Below are 8,630 nucleotides of genomic sequence, written 5' to 3'. Positions count from 1 at the left end.
AAATCGATCTCTTACTTGGTCTTTCCTTTGCGGACTTTCTAAACGCAGTCGAACAGCTAGAGGACAAATGGTAAAACTGGAAGTGTATCCCAGTGTGAGAGTCATTGCTCAGGTAACAGGTTTCTACCTGGAATGAACTCCCACTAGTCACAAGCATCCTGTCTTTTCTGTTCTGAGGGGCTCAGTATAGTGCTGCTCACAGGCCCAAGGTTCTGCCTCTCCAACAAACAGAGGTTACAGCCATTTAAGAACCACAGCAGAGAAAACAAAAAAGCCATCACAAAAAGCCGAGAGCCAGCAGTTTGTATGAGCAATGGCTCGAGTCACTGAGATGCTCTTTTTATGCATTTCTAATGCAGTCATTACCATAAGAACAACAAAGCAATTCCTTTTCTTCCTTTCTTTTTACTGTTACGGTAATTATTTAAAATAGGAGTTACATCAGTCAATTTAATATATTACCCATTTACAAATGTTACCTATAATGGGCAAGCAAGATCTGTAATTCAGAAAAGGTTATCTCCAGAGGGTCACAGCATCAACCACAACATTAGGTTGGATATTAGGAAGGTATTTTTTACAGAGAGAGTAATCAGACATTGGAACGGGCTGCTCAGGGAGGTGGTGGATTCACTGTACCTGGAGGTTTTCAAGATGAGACTGGATGTGGCACTTAGTGCCATGGTCTAGTAACCACGGCGGTGTTGGATCAAGGGTTGGACTTGATGATCTCAGAGGTCCCTTACAACCCAGCTAATTCTATGATTCTATGATTCTGTGATTCTATGATTCTATGATTACTACATACAGAGAAACACAACCCAGCTATTTTTTGCAATAAGAAGCTGTACAGTGGCAGATCAGCTCAACATATATTAACTGAAACTCCTGAGTATACATTTTTTAGGGTATCCACAAGGATGAACTTTTTGAACCAATACTGCATGCCCAGGTCACCTCTTTCTGACTTTGTGTAGGAAAAGTATTTTCCTACCAAGATCAGATACATGCCTAGTGAGAAAGGAAGAATATGCTTTGTTTTTAAAATATAGCTGCGCTCAGGGGAGAATTCTGGTGCTTTCTTGCACACCATTCCCACAATTACCTAAGAGAATCGGGCCTAGCTTAAAATATCATAAAAGCAGTCCACAAGCGACTGTTAAAAAACACTGAGAGAAACAGAATGGGAAGACATTTCAAGTGAGTTGCTTTATGAGTCTCTCCCCTGCTCAGTCTGCTCCATATTTTCATTTATGAATGGCTGTAAAATGGTTAATGAGAAGTTATAGAGGTCACAGAAGTTGTGGAAGACCAAAACAAATTTTAAAATGAACTGGTGATGTAGTTGTCCAGAACCAACAAGATTAATTTAGCCTGTCTTTGCCTCAAATGGAATGCGATGGGTTTATTCCCAGGAAGCTATTACAGAACAAATCAATGGGGATAACAATCAGCTAGACAGCCGTATGTTGGTGAAAGAGCCCGGCTTACAGGGGTCACAAAACTGGTATGTATGCAGTTATCTAGCTCTGCAGAAGAAAGGGAGCATTCATTTTGGAAAGCATTACAGAAATGGGGTGTACAATAAGACAACATTTCTTCTGTCATGCAGAGTGACAGTGAAGGGTTTCCTGAAGCACTGCATCCCAACCTGTATTCTTGAACATAAACCAGTGAAAAGGCAAGGAAATGTGAGCAGTAAGAGCAGCAAGAGATCTGTAAAAGAAAATCTACAGAGAAAAAAAAATAAAAAAGACCAGTGTTGTTCTACTTGGAAAGTGAGGACAGAGGAAGAAATGGAAATCTTCCACCATCATAAAGATTTTTACAAGTTCTTCCTGCTAACTTTATATTCAGGGCAGACACTAGGCAAGAGTTCTTAGTAGGGTAGAGAGAGAGTAGCACGGTGTCCACATGAGATTATGAACTTTTCACCAGTGCAGGATACTCAGGTTATGTTAGCATTTGCAATTAGCAATACTAGAACATAAATCTAGGCACTCAGTCATTCTCCCTGCAAAACCATCAGTTGTTCTGGGTCCATAAGCACTCCCTGTACACTTTCTGGGTGTGGGCTGGCAGTTCTCATGGGCCAGGGACCATTCCCAACAGACAGGCTTAATGGGAGCATTCTTCATAGCAAGGTAGGTGAGCTTCAAAGTGTATTTCCCAGTGCCATTTGGTCTCGGGACCAGAGAACTGTGTCAGGCACAAAATTGTGGTTTGCTACTACAGTCAACCAGTAGAAGTCTGTAGGAAGGTAAACCCACTTCCACAGCAGGAGGAGTTAGGAAATATTCTAACGCCTTATCTAGCCCTATGTGCTAGATTTATTGTTATATGGCATCACAGGAAGAAGCATTAGCAAATGGTGCAAGGATATTACCCTTCCATCATTTTGGAATTCAGAGGAGGATGGGGGCTCCACACTGAATCACAGCTCTCAAACAGCCTCTCAGCACCAGCTGTGGGCCTAACTTTATCAAGCTTTACAAACAAAGACAGTGTCTATAACACAGTCTCTTCTCCAACTGTGCCATGATGGATAGCAGCTTAGCTGCGGTAGCAAGGAGCTCAGCATGGGCTACGTATCCCCCCAAAAGGGGTGACTTGTTCAGTCTGCACAAGCATGTTGTTGCCCTAGGTGGATTCCTGCTGTTGTGTGAGGCAGTTAACCTAATCCTAGCTCAGGTAGGTCTTTGCTGCAGCTCCAGTGTAGATACGGCAAAAGAAGTATCTCCAATGGCCGACTAAACCACCGAGACAGTCCCTGTGTTTCCTACAGGGCTTTGTTCATGAAGGCTCAGCAGCAAGAAGCACCTTTTATACATACACTGTGAAGTATTTTAGCATGAAGTCAAGGTTTTATTGTCCTTTTATTTACTTATTCACTGTCACCACTCTTCCCTCACACACAAAAGTCCTGCTTCATTTCACACAGCACATTTTGGCATCCTGTTTTTTTTGGGAGGCAGTGGAAAGAATGAGAGTATGTAGCCACTTGAGTGTCTGGAAAGTGTCACTGAGTGACACAGAAAGTGGAGGGTAGGGTTATGAATTTGTCCATTAATAATGTGGAAAATAATGTTCAATTTGCTTTGAGAAAAGAAGCAGAAAGCTGAGCAGCATGGGCCAGTTCATCAAAATGGGAAAATGTTGAGGAAAATGAGTATTTTCCTGTTGCGAATTTCATTCACCTGCTCCTTTCCCTATTCATAGACAGGTTCAGTTTAGGCATGTTCAATTAAGATGTCTAGTTTGATTGATAAAAAAAGTACAGATGAAAACACTGGATTTAGTGAAGGTAAAAAAGAGATCATGAAGAGCTCCAAATTCTTGAAATCTATCAGTAGCAGGAGAGTAATAAAGGTAGTTCAGTAAAATGTGTTTTCTGAACTCAGGATACTGTTTAAAAATAAAGAGAAGAGAATCTGAGATACTTGAAGCGAGGTAGCTTTGAAATAAATCTAGGTATTCAAACCTGCTTCTGAGATGGAAGGTGACTTTGAGGAATGTTTGAAGGACCTCACCCCCTGTCAAGCCTCAGTCTATTCCCTTACAATCCCACACCATTTGGTTGAAGTCACCTGAGAGAAAAAAAAAACTAGTGAGTGCATAATTTTTTTTCCTATTCCTTCTGGGCGGTCTGCTGCATAGCTTGAAATCTGTATTTTTTTAGCAAATAATGAAATAAATTTACCCCCTTGAGCCCCAGCATATAGGCAGAACATTCAGTACACTGCAGGACTGTCAGTCACCTCTGAGTCATCAAACCTAGACCCCTGCTATCTCCAGCAATCATGCCACATAAACCAATTCATAAATCTATCTTTAAAAATGTAGGTGATTGCCCAAATTCTAAGCCTTTTTAAGCTCTATTCTTAAGGAAACTTTCTTCAAATCTGTAATTAAAATTTATTTACAGACAGCTGTACCCTCTGGTTTTGTGGCATGGAACTCTTTATCTTATCTCTTCACACTCTACATCACTAACCCACAATCCAGTCAGCACAAAAACAGCCTTTCCAGCCCTATATAAACTTCACTTTGCCAGAGGGAGCAAGCTAAGTTCCTTCTGGTTTGCCCCAGAATGGCAGAAAGTCTGTGCCTCTCTGAATGACCTTCCTCTGCATCTATGGCAGCTGGAATCCATGTTTTTTTGGAGTGTTTTTTGTTGTTGTTTATTCATTTTTTTTTAAACTGCCTGACCAAAGTTGCAATCAGTTTTCCAGAAAGACTTTAACAGTAGCTTGTACAATGGATTAATACTTGCTTATCAGCAGTAGGAATATCTAATCTGGTAGGTTTCAGCTGTATTTTTCCTTTCTTCATTAGAGTATCTCATTGAGTATGACCGAACATCACATACATGTTTCTACTTCTCTTCTTTCTTGATGATAAATCTCAGGTTTATAATGGTAGTTATTGCTGTAAGTTCCTATTAAATTTTCTCCCACTTCCATAATTCCAATTTAAATGTTCAGCCAAGCTCTTTTATTTGATATTCAAATCCTTGTTTGCAGTGCTGGCACTGCAAAGTTTTTATTAGCAGCAGTTTTCATTGCCACATGATTTTCTTTTCCTGCTGACTTAATTGGTAAAAACCCTAAATACTCAAACTTCATCACATATAATATATTTTTAAATCCAATATACAATATTGCAATTTTTTGTGTAAAAAATACATTCTAGAAACTCACAGTACAATCCATCATTTCTCAAACTGGCTTATTCTACTTTCACTTGTCCCCATATCTGATTATTTTAATAAATATCTTTCTTTCTGATACATACAGGGTTTGTGAGTGACAACAGCATGTAAACCTCTGTTTTGAAAAAAAACAAAAGAAATTTTAGTAACTTCATAAACCTTTCTACCCTAGATTGATTTGGTAATATTTTTAGCCTGCTGTATTGAACTGTTCAGTAGCACCAGAATTACTGTTTTATTGAGGTTTTATTTATAAATGTAGGACCAAGCATAGCCTTTATCATAAGGCTGCTACCTTAATAAAAAAATGAGTCAAAGTTTGCTTGTTATCTGAGCTTTGCCTTGATGCCCGAGGTTTTGTACCTAGATTCATATTGAAATCCCTAAATAAGTGTGGCCTGAAGTGCTGCATAACACCATTCACTATTGATTTGACTACAGGTTCAAGTTATTAGGTTTGCTGTCCTTTTACAGGACAGGAGGATTTCATTTTGGCGAGAGCAGAAACTGATGTTTCTGTGCTCAGTGTCTCCCTCAAAACATTGTATCACTGTTTTCTTTTCATTGTCTTGGACATAGGTTAGGCAAGAGAGCCAGAGTGTTTTGACGCCCAGTACTATGAGACAGGCAGCCAGATACGGGCTGTTCTGAGGCTGGGTGATTCATGCATACCGAGGAGAAGGCAGGTAGGGACAGCTCACTGTCCTCAAAATTAAACCCCTATTGACAGACTCCAAACGGGAGCAGATTGAGAAGCACCAAAATGCTTGTTCACGCCTCTGCCTTCTCTAAGGTCATAAACATTTGCCTGTTTATATTGAATTAGTTTCAGTTTAGTGTTTAAGAGTGGAGATGTTCAGAGTTCCATATTTTGGAACTCTTCCCTGCTCCTTCCCCAGAAAAACCCGAGATAAACTTTTTCGAGCAGGACTGCAAACATGGAGATCTCATCACGTAAGATTAACTTCCAGACAAGCCAGAAGCCTGGAGCTTCCTAACTAACGAGAAGCCCCTGTGAGTTTCTTGTGCTAATTCGTTCCTTCTGTTTTGAGCAGCATTTTAATATTGAGCTCAGCCAGGGCCAGGTGGGTGGTAGAAACAGCAACATGTTCTTTCCCCTCTTTGCTTCAAGGAGCCCTGAATCTGCTGACTAAAAATTTTATTTTGAAGTACTCTGGGTTATGCTCTAAAGTAGAAGCAGCAAAGTTTAAGCTTTGCTTAGAAGCTTAAGGCAGCAGAAATTAAAAGGCTGAATTTGGAAGTTTATATCAACTACGGTGTGCATCGTCTGAAGAGGTGTCCAGAACCAGGTGAAGTCAAAAGGGAAAACAGTGTAAATGACCAGAAAGGGAAAAGAGAAGCTGGAAGAGATATACAGCGAAACCCTAGAAGATTAGTTCTTTTTATTATGAATAGACAAGTGACTCGAATGAGGAGCCCTCACAGGGATAATCCAAGTCCACATTTAGCCTTCTTTGTCCTTGCTAGATTAAGCAAGCAATCACAAGAAATTGAACAGCAAGCCAGTAGGAATTCCCCTTCAATGCACTAGAATAAAATCAAACTGTTTTGGAGCTAAATACCACAAAGAATGCACCTGATGCGCTGTAGTGGTACTGCAAATAGTGTGCATATTGTGACAGCCAACACAAGGAGCAAGGACTACTCCCCTGGGCACTCGTTAATTCAGCAGAGCCCTGAGATGGAAAAGCCTCAAGACCTCTGGGACCAGTGTGTTGCAGCTGTATGAAGGACAGAAGGAAAAGAAAGGCAAGAAAACCTCACGTTATTTCGCGTTATGACTGTCCAGCACAGGCTGCACTGAGCACACCACATCTAACTCTCAGCATTAAAAAACAACGAGAATAGGAAGAGTAAAGGGAAAGTTCTGTTTACTAGTAAAAAGAAAAAAAGTCCCAAAAATTATAAGCTGACAAGAAGGCTCTCTGCAGTGTGGTTTGTGGTATATTTTTCAATACCTAACATGTCCAAATCTATTATCAGCCATGGACAGCATTCTCAGGTTGTGCTGCTCAGAGCCTAATTTTCAGCAGCAAATCTCACTTCTGCTAGCTGCTTTCTGTGGTATTTGAGTTGGGAGGAGTAAAAAGCTCTGCTGAGAAGCATTATTTTAGCTTTCTACTATTCTCACAGGAATATACTTTTTCTTTTTCAATTACAAAATAAGCAGCTGTATGAATATTTTCACTAAAACTAACTTTAGAAAAGAGGGAAATATGTACACAGAGAGAGACAAGTATGTGTATGTATTTATTTGTGTTGGGTTTGGGTTTTTAATCTTGCATATTAGGATATATTATGGCCAGCTAATAGACTAAAATTCAGGACATTGAACATAAATAATTCTGTCTGTCTGTCAAAGGTATGAGCCTGTAAACTTAATTACAGAAACAGTGTGGGACTATGCAAGCAATAAAAAACTAACAAAACAATAACATGCTGAAAAACCCAAAATTTCTCCACAGAAAAATCATGAAGTCAGATTTTCTCAGTGTGCATATTTGTGTATCACATCTTGTTCACCTTTCTTCAGGCTGAATTTATACAATTACAAAGTAATAAAAACACCAAGGGAATTAAAGCATCAGGATTTTTTGGTGTTATGACAAATTTAAAACTAAAAGCATCTTGCCTGGTTCTTTTATTTCCTTTTTTTTTTCTTCCTTCTTTCTGGTCTGCAAAACTCCAAAATGCAATGCCATTTATTCAGTGCCTCTGAAATGTCTTTTTGGATCGCTTCCCGCTGTTAAGGCCCTGACACGTGCTGCTCTTCCCTGGCTCTGAACCACGAGGATGCAACTCAGCCAAGAGCCATAGCACTGGTCCCTCAGCATTGCTGGCAAAGCTCCTCTGCTTTCAAATCAGCAATTATGTGCTAATGCTGCCTCCAAAAAGCAAAGTATGTGCCTCTCACATGCTATCCCTTCTCTTCCCACCTCTCCACTGCCTATGGGACTGGGCAAGGACTGGAGTTTGCTTGAGGACTCGTGAAGCATCACACTGGAGATCTTGGTCTTGGCTGAGCAGCTGTGTGCTGCTGTAATACAAATATTTGACAAGTGGTGTACTCAAAAGATATGCTAACAGCTCTGGTTTCTTCACTGGGTAGTTAGGTTTGATGCTTTGCCATAAAAAAAACACATGTCATTTATGTATGCTATATAGTACATAGACCTATAAAAATCACACGGGCTCTTGGGTAGACTCCAGGGATTCACTGTTTCAGCAGGTGATTAGAATCTAATTCAGAACTAAAACACAGGGAAAAGTGTGAAATCCAAGTCACATAGCCATGTGTCACCTTACAGGAGAAGTTTGGGCATGAGAGCAACTAAGGTGTATAGGAGCTATCATAAATATTTATATAGTGTTGCAGAAATACCAGGTGTCTTACAGTGAGCAAAGTGTGTCAAACAGATAGAGGCTCTGAAGAGCTAACCCCCAAATGGTGTAAAACAGAACAACACTGACTCTGCAGATGGGATATGGCACCTGTCTCCCTGAAGTGGAAGTTAGTGCATCAGGCAGGATAACTCAATATAACAGAATCTCACGTGTATGTTAGAAACCAATTGAATTTACCATATCTGCGCCTCGGCTAGCACCTGATGGAAAGACAAGCTTTGGATTGAGAGCACAAAGCCAAGAACCAGATCAGCTTCATAAGGCATGGGGTTGTACTCATTTTTTTGTTCAGCATTTTCCAGGTGAAGATTCAGAGATACAGATAAACAAAGCGTCTCTGAGCCATACTGGAGATGTACCTCTCCTTAAATCCTCTCCTCTGTCCTTAGTTAAACTGAATTTAATGCTTCCTTCCATGCAAGACAATCTGCGATGAAGACATTAAGAGTTTAAATAACCAATTTTTTAAGAAGGAAAATTGTAAAACATATTC

Source organism: Manacus vitellinus, unplaced genomic scaffold (assembly GCF_001715985.3).
Source record: "Manacus vitellinus isolate BGI_N305 unplaced genomic scaffold, ASM171598v3 scaffold_4_pilon, whole genome shotgun sequence".
Taxonomy (NCBI): Eukaryota; Metazoa; Chordata; class Aves; order Passeriformes; family Pipridae; genus Manacus; species Manacus vitellinus.
Note: the sequence above shows the minus strand (reverse complement) of the source record.